The sequence below is a fragment of the Pangasianodon hypophthalmus genome, chromosome 2 (genome assembly GCF_027358585.1).
Source record: "Pangasianodon hypophthalmus isolate fPanHyp1 chromosome 2, fPanHyp1.pri, whole genome shotgun sequence".
Classification (NCBI taxonomy): domain Eukaryota; kingdom Metazoa; phylum Chordata; class Actinopteri; order Siluriformes; family Pangasiidae; genus Pangasianodon; species Pangasianodon hypophthalmus.
The window spans coordinates 14,607,437-14,627,843 of record NC_069711.1 but is presented as its reverse complement, the minus strand read 5'-3'; the positions used below and the strand labels follow the sequence as shown (position 1 = coordinate 14,627,843).

The 20,407-nt window shown below is 37.2% G+C and overlaps 1 protein-coding gene across 4 annotated transcripts in view; it reads left to right on the top strand.

Moving 5' to 3' along the window:
• The first annotated feature begins 488 nt into the window (after positions 1 to 488).
• dlgap4b (discs, large (Drosophila) homolog-associated protein 4b) overlaps positions 489 to 20,407 on the top strand; it is a 100,069-nt gene continuing 80,150 nt past the window's right edge. For 2 of the 4 annotated variants that reach the window (XM_026919235.3, XM_026919227.3), the window contains exon 1: positions 489 to 829. The gene's annotated coding sequence lies outside the window, so the exon portion shown is untranslated. The remainder of the gene's footprint in view (positions 830 to 20,407) is intronic. The other 2 variants (XM_026919252.3, XM_026919244.3) reach the window with 1 other exon arrangement.

Genomic DNA, 20,407 nt, shown 5'->3' with positions numbered 1-20,407 from the left:
ACTTTAGGCTAGAATAAAATCAGCCATTGTAAAAATGTTACGGTGGAGGAATATCAACGCGCTGTTCAAACTGCTGTCTAGTCGCCCCTGTCCATGGTGCTGACCTAATCTCTCGCGCTCTCTCTCTCTCTCTCTCTCTCTCTGTCCCCGCTCTCTCTCTCTCTCTCTCTCACTCTCTCCTTTTACTCACTCTCTCTCGCGCGCTCTCTGTCCCCTTTCTTTCTCTCTCTCTCTCGCTCTCTCTCTCTCTGTCCCCTTTCACTCTCTCTCTCTCTCTCTCTCTCTCTCTCCCTCTGTCCCCTTTCACTCTCTCGCCCTCCCCCTCGCTTGCTCTCTCTTTCTCCACCTTTCCCTTTTCCCTCTCTCTCTCTCTCTCTCTCTCGCCCCTCTCTCTTTCTCTCTCTCGTCCCCCCCCCCCTCTCTCTCTCTCTCTCTCTCTTTTCCCCTCGGGCCCTGTGTGAGGAGCGTTGCAGCATCAGTGCTTGTTTTCAAGCCCTGTCTCCTCGCTGCAAACGTGAATGAACTGAGTACTGATGAAAATCACTGTTTTAGCCGCTTCCGTTCGCTGGAGACAAGCAGACTCAGAGGCGAAACGAGTTCACTCTAGTACTCTAACACTCGCTTCTTTTTGACCATCTCCAATTCACGAGGCTTTTCGGAATCGGAACAACCTACAAGTGACTTGATCCCTGACTGAAATGCACCGCCGACTGTCACCGGTTTGAGACGAAGGACTGCAGTCTTAAGTTTCCCCTCACACCGCCGGGATAATTAATTAGCCTACTCTTCTGCACGTGTGACACAAACACTTGATGATCACAGCTAAAAGGTATGTGTACATTTATGTATATAAGTTTTTTTTTATTGTTTTTTTTGTTATTGATTTAGGATGTCAGTGCTGTAATCTCCGAAACAAGACAACAAAGTGGATGTGATGCAGTTACCATGAGAAGTGTGGCTCACTATTGTTTTCCCATAATGTAGCCATACTTCACTGGTGTTGTTGTTGTTGTTGTTGTTGTTTATATGTGTGCGTTTGTCTACTGTGTGTCAATGAAGTGAGAAATCCAGCAACTGAAAGTAGTCATTTATAACCAGTACTCGTGTGACAAGCGGTCGTTACCCCAAAACTCGACCTATCACACTGCAGAGTGATCATCACAGTCAGCCAATCACAAATGTTTAACAAACATGACACAGCCAATCAGCGATCATTTCCGTTCATTTCCCCCGTCGCCGGGTGATAGTTTGGTGTTGGGACGTGTAGCGATGGAGTTGGAAATTAGCTCTTTGTGTCTTAACACAGATTTCAGCAGACACTTAAACAGAGCTGTATTCTTATCCTTCCTATGAACGTCAATACACTTTAACCCTCATTCTCTGCTCAGACCTTCACATGATCTTTACTGCTGGTCCCAGAAATCCAACTGCTGCATGGACTATTTTCCCCTCAGATCTTCCCTTTGCCGTAATTATAACCAAACAGACAGAATTACTAGAGCCTAATATCCTCCATGCTGCCATAAAATTGATGTGAACATTTCTGGTGACAATTTATTTCCCAGCTTATTAATCATCTCTGTGCATATTGGTCAGTAAGGACTAGAAGCTATTCAGTAACTTCTGTAAAACTAATAGGAAATGTATGTAGTTACAAGACTAAAGAATGTTTAAAGTGTTAAAAGTTATCACTTTACTAAATAATTAAAGTAAATGCCTTATATACTGTATGAATGGGCTATACCGTATGGGCTAGACATGTCTAATATTTCGGTCTTTTTGCATGTGGTTTTCAGTAAACTGTTTCTTAGCAGCTGCCATGCTGTTTGGAAACTCATTAGATCAAGCTCAGTATACAATGTAAAGTATGTTAAGCTACTGGATGTTAAAATAGAATATAAACTTGAAAAACAGGAGCAGCTGAGCAATATTTATCGTAGGACATGAACCTTAACACTCTGCTTGACAATCATTTTGGTAGTGGACTTGTTTGCATGCTTTGCCTCACAAATTTCTATCCAGGGCATCAACGGCATTCCTGTGTAGCATTTCTATCCATTCACACTACATTTTCTAATTTTGTATTGCCCCAAAACAAAGAAAAACTTGGAAAAACATGTAAAACTGTCATTTTCATTCATTCCTTCTTCTTGGGTAACTGGTAATACTGGTAGAATATCCTGGTAATACTGGGAGCGAGGCAGAAATACACCCTTAATGCTGTTTATAATGTCTACCACAGTTTGATGGGGTTTGTTTTTGTATTTGTAAACGTCTTCTCAATGGGTCGAGTGTAAAGGAACCAGCAACAGCAGAAAAGGTCATGAAGGCTCTATCAATCCTATCCAGATCAATAGTGTTTGCCCATATTTACAGGCAGCTGAAGCTGATCATGCTCTTGTGATGCTTGTGAGGAAGTATTCATGAATCTCGGGATCAAGTCACACTGCACATTCATTTCAACAAATTATTTATTACAGTGACTTTGGTTTCGGTCTTTCTTGTGCATTTTTGTTGCAAGTAGGAACAGTTGCTTTATTGCCACTTTTTATTGAGTTCAGAAGTCTAAACATAAATATAATATTCAGTAAAATGCCTTTCAGTAAAGAATGTCTCCCACTGCCATTCACGCTATTTCTCTCTTTCCCTCTGTCTCACACACTCACTCACATACACACATTAGTCTAATAGTCGAAAGAATTCTGTCAAATCAATTTTAGGTTTAATACCTGTTTAATACCTGTCCAACTACAGTGCTATTTCTTCTAAAGGAGTCAAGAGGGGCGGATTGTTATTACCTCCACTCTGATGGTAAAAAAAAAATAAAAAATCTATTCGCCCATGAAAACCCTTTTTGTGATGTACAAGTGTCAATACTTATCATCAATAGAAGTCAGTGATGTTCAGTCTGACCAGGGCTAGTTAGAGTTCAATCTAAAGAAAATAAAAGGTTAATTGAGAAGAGAATGGTGTTAAAGAAACCATTTTTTGTTTTGTTTTGTTTTGTTTTGGGGTGGATTTGGTTATTTTTGCGTCTCTGTAAGATTGCTGGGTCAATAGGGAATAGAGGAAAATGCTTTTTGGTGAAATGGCACCAAACCTAAAAAAAAACAGACACAAAAACAGACACAAAAACATTTAAGTTGTTTTTTCCCCTGTAGTGCAACACTAACTCTGGGACACAGACAAGTAAATTGTGATGTAATTATTGACTGGTCAAGACTGCTGGGAGATGAAATACACACAGGAGACAAAGAGCTCACTTTCTCTTTCTCACACACACACACACACACACAAAAATACACACACACAGCACACACACATGCACACACAGCACACATTGTTCTATATTTGAATGACCTTAGTTCAGGTAAGAGGCTATTTCACTGAGGAAATTTGGAAGATGATATCACAGGAGCTGGTAATATGAATATATTGTCTTTGTGCCATGCATAACCTCTTTTAATATAAGAATAATTTTAATTGAAGGTCATTCAGCATTTCATGTTTCCTGCAGTGCATTTGTAAATAAAAAATGGATGCCTTCACAGATGGACCAGATGAATGAGAGCATGAGATAGAAAGAAAACAAGAGGGAGAAAAAAATAATGCATGCACTATTCATTTAGATTTCATTAGTGTTTTAGGCTGTCTACTGTATTGTCAGAAGTGTGAATAATTGAAGCTGTGAAAATGCCAAGCAGACCCTCCTTGTGTCTGGAGCTGTGTGTTTATCTAATCAGCGTCGGACGTAGAATTATGCATTGTGTATACAAGGGAAGACAAATTTGGATTTTTCTAGATGGAAGGAGAGAAGGAAGGTAGAAAGGAAAGAGGAAGGGCAGAAGTAAGGAAGTGATGGAGGCAGGGTGGACGAGAGGGAAGACAAGAAAGAAAAGACATGTGTGAGGGAGATAAGGAAGGAAAGAAAGAAAGAATGAACCAAGGATAAGGTAGGGAGAGAGGGTGAATGAAAGTAAGGAATAACGAAAGGAACAAAGAAAGGAAGTGAAAGAGAAAGGAAGGAGGGAATGAAAAAAGAAAGGAAAAAAGAAGGAAAGGAAGGATCGAAGGAAGAAAGATCACTTCAGAGTATGCATTCAAAAACTCTAATTAATGGCTACTTGATTCATCAATCCTGCGTCTTTTAGCCTGGGCCTGTAAAATTGACCCAAGTCTGCCATCTCTAAGGAAATAATAAGTCCTAAAATGCACTCGGATGAATCAAGGAGAAAGGAGATAAGAGGCTTTTAAATCAAGGATATACTTCCTACATAGAAATCACTTTCGTACTGACACAAAATTAGTATTAATTAAATAAACAATGTGTACAAATAAAATCTTTGGATAAATGCTAATTACAATGTGCCTGGCTAATAGAACAGACAGAAGTCAGGTGATGTGTATAATTTTATTTAGGCTAAAATATCATCATTTAAGCAATGTGATACATGTTTTAATCATGTTTTAATTAAGGTTAATTCTCTATGTCACATCAGTGAGCAAGGAAAACACTGTGCTTTTTCCCTTCCTTGCTTCCTTCAAGGGTGGAGCTAAGAAGCAAAGCAGGGAAACAAGAAAAGGAAATGAGGAGGCACAATTTAACAAAAAAGAAGCACCCAGTGCATAGCAGCCAACATTACTATACATTTATCACTTCACACCATGACAGTGATCATTAGAGGGTAGGCTAAAGTTGTGAGTAAGCTGAAGGAGTACACTAGAAGGCCCAATTAAAACTGTCCAACACACACACACACACACACACACACACACATCAATGTCAGAATAACGGTATGGTGGTATGTGTGTTATCTGACTAGCAGTTACAGATTGCAGACCGAAAGCGTCATAGGACGAGATGGCTTGGCATTTAGTCAATCTAATCACTGCTGAAAACACACACACGCACACACACACACACACACACACACACAGAGTGCAGGAGCATTGACACAGACAGGGTAGCACACAAACTGCCACTGAGTAAATGCAAACAAAAACACAACATGCATCCATACGCACACAGATTTTAATCAGGAAGGCTCAGCTGTGTCATGTATTTTTATCACATCATCTTCATTTGACAGAGGAGACTGATAATTAAACCTCTTTTTGCCTCCTCTAAAGCCTCCTAGCAGTGATATGGCCACGCATATCAGTACCAAATCTCAGTGCCCTCATGCTTCATTACATCTTCATTTTAATGACCAAGGATTGTGACCAAAAATCCATGTTGGATGAGAGTTTGTTTTTTTTTTTAATCAACTCTTGAAGGTGAACATACAGTAGGAGTTATGAAAAAATTCCTCATAAGGTTTTAGTTTTCACCGACAGCAGTTTGAACCTGACACCCCTTCTATCTGCTCATTTAATTTACAACAGTAAAGTCTGCAGTCTGCTGCCCTTCTCAGGAAGTGCTGAACAGCAGAGAGGTCAATAGGCTGTGAAATATGATAATGACTATAGACTGAGGTGGGATTTGAGATAGTGTTTCTGACCCTGGAAACTATAATGCATTATTGTGTGTGTGTGTGTGTGTGTGTGTGTGTTTTGGGGGGTGGGGTGGGGGGTTGTAATTTGTCCCTTAATGGGGAGCAGTTGTCCCATGATGATAGGAATACAAAACAAAATTGCCTCTTCACAAAAAGGCAGCTTTTATTTGAAAAGCTAAAAGTACTGAAAGATTTCCTTACTGTTGCTGAGGGTCAGGTTAGGGTTAGGTGAATGCATTTAGTTACAGTAATATACAAGTCAGAAATAATAAAATAAGTTTGGCAGGATTGGGCGATACTTCCCTCCCTCTGTTTGCTGCAGCCCCACCCCCCAACCCACACCACTCTGGTCATTTATTTTTATCACATTTTGTCCCTGCTTTGTCAGACCGAATTAAATAAATGCATTTCCTATGCCTGGCAGTAGAAGGTGCAATTTAGTAAGAATAGTTACCGGTATTTAAAAGAGATATTACGGATTCTCCCAAGTGGAATAAACCAGTGGGCCTATGCATGTACTTTACAATACAGTTCGATGACAGTGACTTGCACTTTTAATCCAGTTCCATAGTTTGTTGCTGTCATTGTCAAATGTTTTTAACAGCCAAGGAGGCACTGTAACGGTTTCTGAGTGGCACCACAGAAATGCAGTCACACCATAGTCGGGAGATAGTGAGTTCAAATCACTACGATACCACAGCCATCTGTGGCTGTGAGTGCAAAAGTGCGTTATGCTGCCCTGTGACAGAGAATGAGCAGAGGTTGGGTTCATGTGTCTCGGAGGAAGCACGTGTTTGCCCCACCCTCTGTTCGGTAGCTGATGTATGGCAGCTAGTGGCTGGGAATTGGCAAGACCAAATGGGAGGAACCTAGCAAAGGAACATTAAGTGATTGGAATACTTTATTATTGTTTTGTTATTGATTTACTGTTGTTTAATTATTCAGTTATTCAATATTAGGTTGCATTTATGAAGTCAGTGCATTGTCCCTGCCAGCTCTCTTTCAACAGACCAATACTGATTCTTATTTTATCTTGTGTTCCAGATTTTCTTTTCAGCCTTGCAGCCTAGGCTAGCGTGCATTCACACCTATTAGTCATCTGTCGAGTCTGAATCAGAGTGAAATTGATACTTTTGGTTTGGTATTTGGTTTGGCATACGTAAAACGATCCTAAGCCTACTGGTGAAAGCTGTGTGCAAGCTATCCTGGACCAAGATGGATCCAAAATGTTACGGATTTGTCGGGATGGTATGTTCAAATTTGCCTATGAATAATAATCTATTTACAAACAAACAAACAAACAAACAATAAATAAATGTAGAAATTTTTGTCAGTTTTTCTTTTTTGTAATTTTGTATTTCTGTTTCCCGTTACTTAATTCAATATTTTAAAAAAATTCAGCATGTTTAGAAGCTTTGTCCTCATATGTGCATGCAGTTTTCTGATTGATCTGTCTTGGATCCATCCTGGGATGCAATTCGGTTTATAGCTGTCAGATGTCTGGCTGTTGTTTCACCAGCAAAACGTTTGGCTACACCTGTTTGGTTACACTTTAGCTTACTAACAGTGGGTTGGATCTTTAAAAATAATTCACTAAAAAATTGTTGCTGCCTCTACGGTCGGGTCTCCTGAGCTCCAGTTTCTATCTGTGCAAAATTTCATGTTCTCCTAGTGACGATGTGGGCTTACTTTGTATACTCTGATGATACCCTCCCAAAAACATTCTGGTAGGTGGATTGCCGAATCTAAATAGTCCCAGGGTGTGAATGAGCATATGTGATGTCCTGCACTGGACTGGTGTCTGTGGTATAGGCTCTAGCTCCACCATGACCTTAACCAGGATTAAGTGGTTAAAGATAAGAATGAATCGATGGATGGATGGATGAATGATAGTTTTTGAACCCAGAGCTAGCCTTGCTGACATCCGCAAGTAATGTGTAGATTTGTAATCACAGTAAAGTGCCCTGAAATGAGAAAACATGTACAATAATGCTTCTAAAGGTAACAAACTGAGAAGGCTATTTGCAATGCCACTTAAAGGGTTATTCCATGCAGAATCGGTCATTACATTTGACTTCCAACTATAAGTGGATTAGACCAAAGCAGACAAAATTAATCAGGCTGAATTAAGAAAAGGCAATTTACCTAATGATCATAATTGCAGAACAAAAATTATCCCCTGGACAGCTGTTTCTAAAACAGTGTGATTCATAGTGTTATTATAGATTATCCTCTCTTAATGTAAAGGTCATAATAGTAACCTTCATTTCATTTTAAATTTGACTAAAACCAAAAACGGTGCCAGTGGTAGGAGCCCTTAGGCCTCCGTCAAATCTTTCTCAAAGCATCCTTTGAGTATAAGCAAGGAAAGATGGATGCAGATATATTTTTAGTAGTTTGACCATGACCTGTTTATAGGTATAACTCATGATAGAATGAAAGGGTTGAGCAAAAGAGAAAAAGCACAAACCAGTCTGACTTCAAGAAGACAAGGTACTTGTACTTTCACGCCTTCTGTAATTACAGGCCTTTGTGATTGAGTACATGATGAAACATTTATATCCTGTGGAGGCTCAACAACTTTATATCGGCTTTTCCTTTAATTCGTCACATGCCCACATATATGTGATACGGTCTGCAAAAAAAAAAAAAAAAGGAAGTCGCTAGGGTTAAATTCAGGAAAACAGCCAAAAAAAAGTATTTATTTATTTTTTGAGTGTGAAAATGTTTTTATTTAGGCTACTTGCTAAACTTGAAATGAGGGCATCACCATACACATATCTAAGAATATGAAGGACGAGCAGTCCAAAATCTTCTATAATCCTCCCACTTTGGCAGACATTACAGGAAGGATCTCAGTGCTATTACTATGTACAGGAGAGGCTTCAACAGATGTTAACCAAAAGGGTGATAATAATTTTGCAACCAGTATTTTACAGAAAAGATATTTATTTTCATTTTTAATGATATTTTTTTCCAGAGACATCCAAAGTGTGGGTTGCTTTTGTTCCAGTCTCTTTTCCTCAGACAGACTCCTGCAGACCTACTGAATGTAACTGTCATAAATATCAGCCCTAATTATTAGGCTCCACTTTTTCATTCTGCCTGTTGTTTCTCTGTATGTTCTGTTAATCTTAAGAAGACAAAGTTATTCTGGTGTTAGAGCAATGTGGTAAAAAATTGTCAGCCTGACACTGCACGTTAACAGTTAGCATAACAGGGCCAATAAATTAACACATAGAGTCTAATTAAAGTTAACTGCAATGCGTGTGTTTTTGTATTTGCACTGTATCAGTAATGGAATCACACACACATACACAGACACACACAAAAGCTTAGTTTGTGCCTTAATTTAGCCTCAAATTTCAAGCAGTGTTATCACCTGAATTCATAGTCACACATCTTGTAAATGGCGATGACGTACCTCTTCCCTTTTGGTTGAGTGTGTAATCTGTTAATAATCTGTCCCGGACAATATGGCAAAAGTCAGCAACAAAACTCAAGAGGCCTAGAAGAGTAACCACATGATATTCATCCTAAAAATGAGAAAGTTTGGTTTTGTGACTGTGCTTTGTAATGTCATAAGCCCATAAGTCTACTATAAATTTTACAGTGAGAGTAATCCTAATGCTCTCTTAAATTTAATGCTGGAACAAATCAGTTCATGTACATACAATTTCATACACCACTGTAGAGCTGGAGGGAACTTTCATGTATAGCATAGTTTTAGCAGGTTTACTGAAGATCAGCCATGGGAAGATGGAAAATCTATTGGCTAGCCATATTTTGGGGCAGGTGTGTCAGTATCAAACCTTTGCACCATGATTAAACTTTATCTGTTAGAGCTTTCCTACAAAACCTCTCTAAAGCTCCTCTTGCCTTTTTCTGACCATGAGGGTGTCTGAAAAATCATGGCAGACTCAAAAGAGACCTTCTCAATCCTTCGGGAGAGTATTAAACCAGAACATTAAAGTTTGATGACTTTCATTCACTTATCTCTCAGCACTGGCCCAGCAAATCAGGCCAATTAGCCTGAGACTCGGGACACACATCTAAATGAGATGATTTTTAATTTTTTTCTTTAACAAATGTCCTTGTACATTATGGCTGCATTTGATTTCTATAAAGTGGACAGAGGGCTCAGCCAAGGGGTCAGTGTTATGATTCTAAATGATGGCCCTTATCTTCTTCTACTCTTAAAGTACATCATCTGGAATGCTGCAATGCCAGTGTTAGTGTATGATTTTCCAACCAAAAGTTTTGTATATCATTTGTGTAGGGTTAATATGATTAAGGTACGAGTAAATTTTTACTGTACAGGTACAGATACAGTAAAACCTGCAGAACTGAGTAGCAACAACACGTGCAGTTGGATATATTTAAAAATATCTAGAGACATATTATTAACCACTTGATTATGTTTTTGCCTTAAGTAATTGTAGTCTATTAATTTATAGATTACTAGCTATGTATATATAAAGTGCACAATAACTGTCACTGTGATTGAAATAATGCAATGTAGTGAGTTATTCGATTGTTCTCGTCTTTTTTTTTTGTTTTGTTTTGTGTCTAATTGATTTTGTGACCCTTTCTGACTTTAACTAGCTATTCAAACAAATAAGCGAGTTATTTCAAGATTAATCCAAAAGGGAATCAGATTAGGTTACATTTTTATGCAATCTGATCGATTAAATTACTGATTGCATTCTTAGTCATGAAAATTGTAATCAATATTATATTGAGCTACATTTCCTCCCTTCCTATATCTGATATTATTCCTGTGTCATCCATTCATAGGCCTTTGAAACCAACTCTTTCAAATTAGTCTTGATTCTACCTTCTCAGATATGGAGGTGTTCCTGTGATTGATGGAAGCAACCAACAGCATGGGTTTGGCTATAATTCACTAATCTGTACTACATTCTTAGTGCACCTGTGAACTGGGTACCCTTGAATTCATTTCTGATCACTCTCTCCACTCCAGCAGAAAACAAGAAACTGCCTTCAAAAAGGAAAATCAGAGCTTATGTTCAAGGCAGGGGAGAACAAGTTCTGTTCAAGGTTGTTTAGTGAGCTGTTTAGACAAGCTGGCAGTTAAATTTATAGAAAGCAAAAAAGAAGAAGTGCCCAAGAGAGGAATTTCATTAGCATGTCTGCTGTAATGCAAATATGCCAACATTACAACACGTCATTACTGAATTAATTGACCTTGGAAAATATCATTGCCTCTTTTCTATTGTTATAGGTGCACTAAACACTGAATTAAAGCATTTGGTGTTGTCCTAAATGTCTTTTGTAAGATCTCTGATAAGTTAGAAAAATTCATAATGACCCGTTTAACTAAAAGTTTAACTTTCAAATCATTATTATATGACTATTAACACTGCATTTTTAGATTATTCCTAAAATAAACTTTGTTCACAGTTTTTAAAAACTGCCTCCTGTTAGCACTTAGACATATGGCAATGTGAGAAATGGAAATGTAGAATATCTGCCTCTCTTCCTCGTCCACACACTGACAGTGTGTACTAATGTACTGGGGCTGAGGTTGGTAACAAGTCTAAAAGCTGTAGTCAGTCTTCCTCTCCATCCCAGATGGCCTTATTGTGTTGTGGTCATGCAGCTTAATCCGGCTTCAGTCTGTGTTATAGGTAGCACACCAAAAATACACAGCAGCTCAGCTGCTCCTCAGATTAGTCATTTTGCTACAGCCAGCATTGGATCTCTATGCTCGGTAATATATAGAGGGGGGAACTAAGGCAGCTGTGAAAAGTGCAACCTGAATTGAGGATAAGGAAGAAGGTGGTTTGTTGTTCATGCTGTGAAAGGCTTTGGGACATTTAGTAATATGTTGCAAACTACACTTTGTGCTCATTTATAAATTCAGAAGTTTAGTTACAGGATATATTTTTTCTTGCAATTCTGGGTGTTTTTTGTGTTTATTTGTTTGTTTGTTTTTGCCACATTTATCTGTAATTCAATAATGTATCATAAAAGATAGACTAAAGAGATTTACAGCCAAAATATATGCACAATAATGTACAATTCAATCAAAGACAACATTTACAAATTAAAAACATCTACAGTTAAATGTTACTTTCTCCTCCAACTTGCCGTACTGAGGTTCAAGTCTGTAAACAGAATGTGGATACTGATAGGTCAAAATGTAGCATTCATTCTATGTTCATCCTGGATGATGATTGGCTGGCAGATAGAACCCTATAAAACCAAGTTTAACTGTGATACTGGAGACAGGATTATAATGTATCTTCCAGTGATGAAGTTTATCAGCTTAACTCATATTCGACCAAAATGGCATACAGAATCTTAGAATACTGAGAGAGGAATAGGCTAGCAGCACCACAACAGGCTACACAGGTTCAGTTAGAACAAGGATGGAAAAACAGTTTTTTGTACACTACATAAAAACCCTTACACTGTACAGCTCGGTATATTTCTATACAGAAACAGTTGCACTATGAGAATTTTTTTTGCACACAACAGCTCTGTATATCTGGGTTTTTTTTTTAAACATATTCTATTTATGCATAATCATATTCTCCATTTCATTCCTCTAAAGGCTGCTAAACTGCTAAACTTTTTTAACATATAGTCTACTAGATTTTATTATATTCTGTTTTTATTGTGTATCATTGTTGCACTTTGGGATGAGGCACTAAGGAAAAACATTTCACTACATTATGTCACATGTATGTAATATGTATGTGACAAATAAAGAACCTTGAACCGTGAACTTTGAAGGCTGCAAGCTTGTTTTCAGTCACTTTGGAATAATCACTAGTACTAAATGGCTAAACCCCCTTCCTCCAAGACATATACAGTATATTATTATACAGACATATATGTATATTTTTATACAGATATCCATATTTTTACAGTGACTGTACTTATTGTAACCCTACCAAATGTGCATGACTATATGCATGTACAGACCCAAGCAGTGACTTGCTTGATTCCACAAAATTTCAGGTTTATTATCTGTAATTTCTTATATGATTAAAAACGCTTATTCTTAAAATGACTCATGAACCTCTAGTTATTCCATGAGCCTTACCTGAGACCTTGTAACTCTTTAATTCACTTTCTGTTCTATTGTGTGTACCTGTCTGCTGATGTTACTAGAAGCTTAATTTTTATAATATGATATCTAGTCATTTATCTAGTCTTTAAATAGTGAAAGTTCTTTATTGTCATGTGTACAGAAAGTACAATGGTGTGATCTACTTTTGTGGTAATTTATTAATTCAGCTATTTGTAGTTTTTATCTGAAAATTTGTCATGCACTTCACTTATAGGATACATCACATTCTGTGTGTACTAAGGAATAAAAATAAATATTTAAAAAATCCTAAATTACTACCTCATACATGCCTAAATCATACCAGAACTACCCATTGAACCCTATTCCTAGCAATTTGAGTGGAGGTTGTTTTTTTATTAAATTATTTAAAAGCATATTTTCTTTTTGTACATGGGGTAAGACCTCATTCTGTCTCTTCCCAAAGATACAAACAGTAGAGAAAAAGAGCATGTGGTGTGTGTTTTTTAGCCAGTGCAGACCACTGTGTTTCATTCTCTATCTCCATGCAACCTGCTGTTTTAAAGTGAAAACCCACCTACTAGCTGTAATAGTAATGTCCAATGTAAGCACTGCATTTAAAACTTAACAAGAAACTGTTCACAAAGTAAATAGCACCCAGTCCATTCATTGGACTCAATGTGCCTGAGTGTGTGTGATTGTGTGTGTGTGTGTGTGTGTGAGAGAGAGAGAGAGAGAGAGAGAGAGAGGCATGCAGGGCTGGAACTCAGTGGTGGCTGCATTGATTCATTCATGCTGAGAGCAAAAGCATGAGTCCAGAGAAGAAGAGGCCTATTTTCTCACCATAACAAGTGGGGATTGATGCTCCTTTTGGCCTGCAAAGATACTAGCATGCATCACCCATGAGAGACGCCCTTACTGATTTTTTTTCCTGAATGCTTGATACTCTTAGACCTGTGCGTGTGATTGTGTGTGTGCCTGAGGCAGTGCACTTTCAGAAGACTTATTCAAAGTCGGAAACAATTCATATCATTCATTTTCAGGCAAGTAGAGTTCAGATTCTAAAACGTGAGTGGAAAATTAATGAGGATGTTGCGATTTTTATAGAACAGTATCACAAGACCATAACAGAAGAATAATATATGCAGAATACACAACAATTGAAATTACAGTAAGTCACAAACATGTACCACCAGGTTAGAATCTTCCATTTTCGTGTTTATCTCATGGTACTGTGTGCCTGTTCTTGTAGCTTAGTGTAAATCTATCAGGTTAATTTTGTTTAAACACAATCCACAAGCAAAATATTAAGTAAAAGAAAATCTAAACATACATGTTGCAAACACAAATAGGACCAAAGTCAGACTGAAGTTATTTTAAAAAAAAAAATCTTGTTCTCTTCCATGTATGAATTTTAACGATACCTTTTTTTGCTTTTGATTTTCAGAATTTGCATCAGAATTTTGACACATTTTACAGGCGGGTGCGTCTCATAAGACATAAACTTTAAATGTTTAAATGTTCAATGATGTTTAGACATATCCACTCAGTGAACTGTAGCACATCACACATATGGTAGAATGCAGCAGATCCTTATTTCTTGAAATTTCAGCAGACTGTGTATTTACAGTGGATATGAAACTACCCTGTTAAAATGGCAGGTTTTTGTGAAGTAAAAGAAAGACACTATAAGATAAGATAAAACATGTCAGATCTTTTCCCACCTTTAATGAGAAACTGCAGTATACAAATAAAGTGAAAAACAGTCAGAAAAGTTTTTAGGGGAAAAATCGAAAAATAAAAAACTTACAATAACCTAGTTAAGTGTTCACACCCCTAAACTAATACTTTATTGAAGCACCTTTTGATTTTATTACACCACTCAGTCTTTTTGAGTAAGAGTCTATCAGCGTGGCACATCTTCACTTGGCAACAATTGACTGGACTTATTGTAACCCTACCAAATGTGCATGATTATGTGCATGTATAGATCCAAGCAGTGACTCAACCTGCTATTTTGCTTGATTCCACAAAATTTCAGGTTTATTCACTGCAATTTCTTATATGATTAAAAACGCTTATTCTTAAAATGACTCATGAACCTCTAGTTATTCCATGAGCCTTACCTGAGACCTTTTAACTCTTTAATTCACTTTCTGTTCTACTGTGTGTACCTGTCTACTGATCTTACTAGACATTTTGCTTAATTTTTATATACAAATCCAATTTATCTAGTCAAATCTCTATAAGCAGTGAAAGTTCTTTACTGTTATGTGCACAGAAAGTACAATGGTGTGATCCTTAATTCCTGAAATTTTAGTTGACTGCATATTTACAGGGGATATAAAAAGGCTACACACCCCTGTTAAAATGGCAGGTTTTTATGAAGTAAAAGAATGACACTAAGATAAAACATGTCAGATCTTTTCCCACCTTTAATGAGAAATTACAAAGTATACAAATAACATGAAAAACAATCAGAAATTTTTTTAGGGAAAAAATAAAAAAATAAAAAACTTACAGTAAGCTAGTTGCATAAGTTTGCACACCCCTAAAATAATACTTTGTTGAAGCACCTTTTGATTTTATTACACCACTCACTCTTTTTGGGTAAGAGTCTATCAGCGTGGCACATCTTGACTTGGCAATATTTTCTCACTCTTTCTTGCAAAAATATTCTAGATCCGTCAAATTGTGTGGGCATCTCCTGTGCACAGCTTCAGGTCACCCCACAGATTTTTAGTTAGATTCAGGTCTGGGCTCTGGCTAGGTCATTCAAAAACATTGATCATCTTTTGGTTAAGCCATTTCTTTGTTGATTTGGATGTATGCTTTGGGTCATTGTCATGCTGAAAGGTGAAATTCCTTTTCATCTTCAGCTTACTATGATGATGGCCTTCACAGTATTCCGTGGTATATCTAATGTTTTGGAAATATTATATCCCTTTTATATCTCTCTCCTGATCGATAAAAGCTGAAGAAGAAAGCCTAATAGCTTAAATAGGCTAAAGTCTGAGGCTGATCTAATTGTCATTTATTATAGGTGTCACATAGTAAGAGAGAGAGAGAGAGAGAGAGAGAGAGAAGCAGACAGTCAATCTAAAAATCTGGTGTGAGGAAAGAGGGACAGAGTGAGAATCAAGGACAGATAAGGGAGTATGGGAGAGAAATGTCTGTACAGAGTGTAACATTGAATGGACTTTCACTTGTAAGTCATCTATAAAAGTCTATGTAGACACACACACAAACACACATGCACACATACCTAGAGTGGCCTCGACTGGTACAGCATCTCCCACAGACACAGCTTTGGCCAGAAATAGAACCTTCTATATTTCACGTTTCATCTCTTTTTCTTCCTCCCATTCCTTATCTCTCTGTATGAGGCCAGTTCTGCAATTTGGAGGTTATTTCTTGTAATCACTCTCTATGGTAGGCAAATAGAGTTGTTCAGAGTGTTAAAAATGCAGGTCAGTTGCATTGCTCCCATCATCTCCACTCTGCACAGTGATGAAGGGGAATAAGAAATGTCAGTGGATGAACCTGTCCGTGATCTGTTCTAGTGGGAATTAATTAAAGCCGTCTCCTGTCAGTAGCACTGGTTGCTATCATATTATAAAGGATAATGCCAAAGCATGCTCTTTGATTTGATGCTTATGGGGTCATATCAACAGCCTCTTTGCTCTATTTATTTGCCCTGTTGTCTCTCTCTGGCTTCTAATCTATTATTAGACAACTAATGTCAAGTAAGTTAAACTTGCATTTGACCATTAGGTAATTTCTGCTGTGCTAATCTATGTTGGATCAAGACCTTCTCAGTCTGTTTGATGTAGTTCAATGTCAGTCAGAGCCATATTATAAACCCAGGGCTAGGGTTGCCAACAGCAACAGATCTAGTGAGAAACTGAAGCATAAACATTATTTGAGTCCCTGATTAACTGAAATAAACCTTCTTATGCCTGTGAAAACCTTGCACACATGAGTCTTGAAAGCAGTCCTGGTTTTTTGATGATAAGCTGCGACAGTTGCATCAAATCATTAAATTATATGCTGGCTGCCAACTAACGGAAATCATTTCACCTGCATGTCAGTGCTGTCTGAAGCTTCATAAACAAATATATATTACAAGTCATATATACATACGTATATATATGTTATATATAGAAGTGTTTGGACATTGACAGAGTTTTTGTGATTTTGCCTTTATACACCACCACAATGGATTTGAAATAAAACAATCAAGGTGTGATTGAAGTGTAGACTTTCAGCTTTTTTTTAAGAGGTTCCACAAAAATATGGCATTTACCATTTGGGAATTACAGCCATTTTCAACAAAGTACCTCCATTTTCAGGGGCTCAAAGGTATTTGGACCAAGTGACATAATTGTAAATATAACCATAATTTTAATACTTGGATGAAAATCCTTTGCAGTCGATGACTGCTTGAAGTCTGGAGCCCATGGACATCACCAAGTTTCCACTGAGTTTCCTCCCTGGAGATGCTTTGCCAGGCTTCACTGCAGCCACCTTCAGTTGCTGCTTGTTTGTGGGTCTTTCTGCCTTCACTCTTGTCTTTAGTAAGTGAAAAGCATGCTCTATTGGCTTGAGATCAGGTGACTGACTTGGCCATTGAAGAATATTCCATTTCTTTGCCTTCAAAAAGTCTTGAGTTGCTTTCACAGTATGTTTAGTGTCACTATCCACCTGCACTGTGAAGCGGCGTCCTATCAGTTTTGTAGCATTTGGCTGAATGTGAGCAGAGAGTATAGCCCTATACACCTCAGAATTCATCTTGGGAATTGTTAAGTATGCTTTTTGTCCTGTAATGGTTAAGGACAATGTACTTTGCATGCAGAGTGCAAGTGGGGACAAGACTAGCTATGACAGGATAACTAAATGGGCGAGCCAGAAGGTAGCACAGTCATGAGGGCACCCTGGGATATAAAGCAGCCAGCCACTCCACCATCAACAAACCTGAGTGAATGCGTGAGAGTGGGGGGGGTGGGAGGGCAACAGCAGGGCGACAGCATCCAAACATCCTCAGTTCATAAAACTCTATGCTTGTGAACCCTCCAGATTTGCTCCTTTACCTAAGAAAAACTATTCACAATAGGCTTGACTAAACAAATATGTTTTCCGCCTAGACTTAAACACTGAGACAATAGCCTGCACCTTTTGATCAAAGTAGGTGTGGCAGATCATAAAAGACCAAAAGTTCGCTCAGGTACTAAGGCGTGAGACCATTCAGTGCTTTATAGGTCAATAGTAGTATTTTATAATCAATGCAAAATTTGTTTGGAAGCCAATGTGCTGTGGATAAGATAGGTGTGATGCGGTCATATCTTCTGGTTCTAGTAAGGACTCTCACTGCTGCAATCTGGACTAACTATAGCTTGTTTATGCACCTACTGGAACATCCAGACAGTAAGGCATTACAATAATCCAACCTAGAGGTAAAAAAAAGCTTGAATTAATTTTCCTACATCGTGTAGTGATATTATATTTCTTATCTTAGCAATATTTCTGAGATGAAAGAAGGCTATCCTAGTAATATTATCTATATGAGCTTCAAATGAAAGACTGGCGTCAATAATCACACCAAGGCCCTTTACTGCTGCACATGATGAAACAGAAAGGTCATTCAGATTTACTATGGAATCAGAAAGCTTACTTCTAGCTGCATGGGGTCCTAGTACATGTACTTCTGTCTTATTAGAATTAAGTAATAGGAAGTTAATAAGCATCCGCATAACAGTGGAAGCTAATACCATGTTTACGAACAATATTGTCCAGAAGTAGTATATATAAAGAAAAGAGCAGTGGGCCTAAAACAGAACCTTGCAGAACACCAAACTTTACCTTAGTAAAGGGTAGAGAAGTCACCATTACATCTACACACTGATAACGATCAGTCAAATAAGACCTGAACCAGGAAAGCACAACCCTCATCAGACGCGAGTAGCAGGTCATTTACCACTTTAACCAGCGCTGTCTCTGTGTTATGATGAGGCCTAAATCCTGACTGATACATTTCATGAATGTTATTCCTATGTAGGTATGAGAAGAACTGCTGTGCTACAACCTTTTCTAGGATCTTGGAGATAAAGGGGAGGTTTGATATTAGCCTATAATTGGATAGTTGACAGGGGTTGAGGTCAAGTTTTTAAATCAGGGGTTTGATAACTGCTAGTTTAAAAGATTTAGGTACAGAGCCAGTGCTAAGGGAAGAACTGATTATTTTTAGAAGAGTTTCGATTGCTTCTGGAATTATCTATTTGAAGCTACATGTGGGTAAGGGATCTAGTATACAAGTTGATGATTTTGATGAGGAAATTAGTGAAATTAGTTTGGTCTCTCGAAGGGGAATAAAACATTCTAATCAATGATCTGATATTGTTATATTATTATCTACAGGGTGAGTTATAAAACTGTCTGGTTTTAAATCATTAGTCTGAATTTTTTGCCTGATATATTCAATTTTGCCATTTAAAAAATTCATGAAGTCATCACTGCTATATAATGATCGTGTACATGTTTCTGCTGTGGTCTTAATTCTAGTTAATTTTGCGACAGTATTAAATAAAAATCTAGGATTATTTTTGTTATCATCAGTTAATGTATATATATATATATATATATATATATATATATATATATATATATATATATAAATATATATATACACACACACACACACTCACATATATAAATATATATATATTTATATATAGACTTGCCCATACTGTGAAACTGTAGTCCAGACATTACTTTAAAACAGCAGCTGGAAATTGTCACGTTATGGAGATCTGTCAAATTGCATCACATTTAGTTCACAATCTGATAGTAGTTTTTGCTAGGGAGTCTGGTACCTTTTATAAAGGAAGAGGCCATTTCCCTGAAAAAGACTCTTTGAGGAAATCATGAGAGTATCACATTTTAAACCTCAGAGTAAACCCCAGGCTTCCACAGGTAGCGATGCAATTTTGTTTTTTAAGGCAATGATTCGATATCTAACGATGCCACTGAATCTGCTATGATACAATATTGTACTATATGATTTCAATTTATAAGGCAATGATTCAATATTTGATGATATCTCAGAATTTGATATGACATGAGAGGATACTATTTAGTAGCTTCCGAATAATATGTGACAAAATTTGTTCAGAATATGTGGTAAGCCTACTGGTAAATCACTAGAAGAATAACTACTTTAATTATAAAAGTTATGGGCAAATCACCTTGCTAGCCTATTTACACATCATTTTAAAAATATGAATTACTTTTTACACTTGAATTATTTCCTTTTTCTACAATAATCAATTTACAATCAATTTTAATAAATAATAATAATTTATAATAAATTGTAATTTTAAAAAAAATCAATTTATGTATCAATCCAAATCGTCCGTTCTTACACCCCTATTGCCTAACATTAACTGCTTTAAACAAAACTCTTCATACACTTCTAAAGAGAGGATTCTATGAACTACTTAACAGTCTAGTGACAATATCTCCCTAGTGAAAAAAAAAATATGCTAAGTATACTTGCAGCCAGACTAATTGTCAGTATACTTTAAGTGTGTTAATGATTAGTTAACTTGAAGTGTGCTATTTTGGAACAACTAATTTTGTGCTAAGTATATTTTAGTTGTAATTAAATTGTAGTAAAGCATAACTTTAAGTGTATTTAGTATACTTTTATGTGCTAAATTGGAACAACTTCAAGTATACTTTAAGTATATGCCTGTGTAAGATAATTGCATGATTGATTAGTGATATTAAATTCTGCCTCTTCTTTTCCCTGAAATCTCCGTCGTACCCTTTTCCAACATCGCGGGCATCTCAAGGC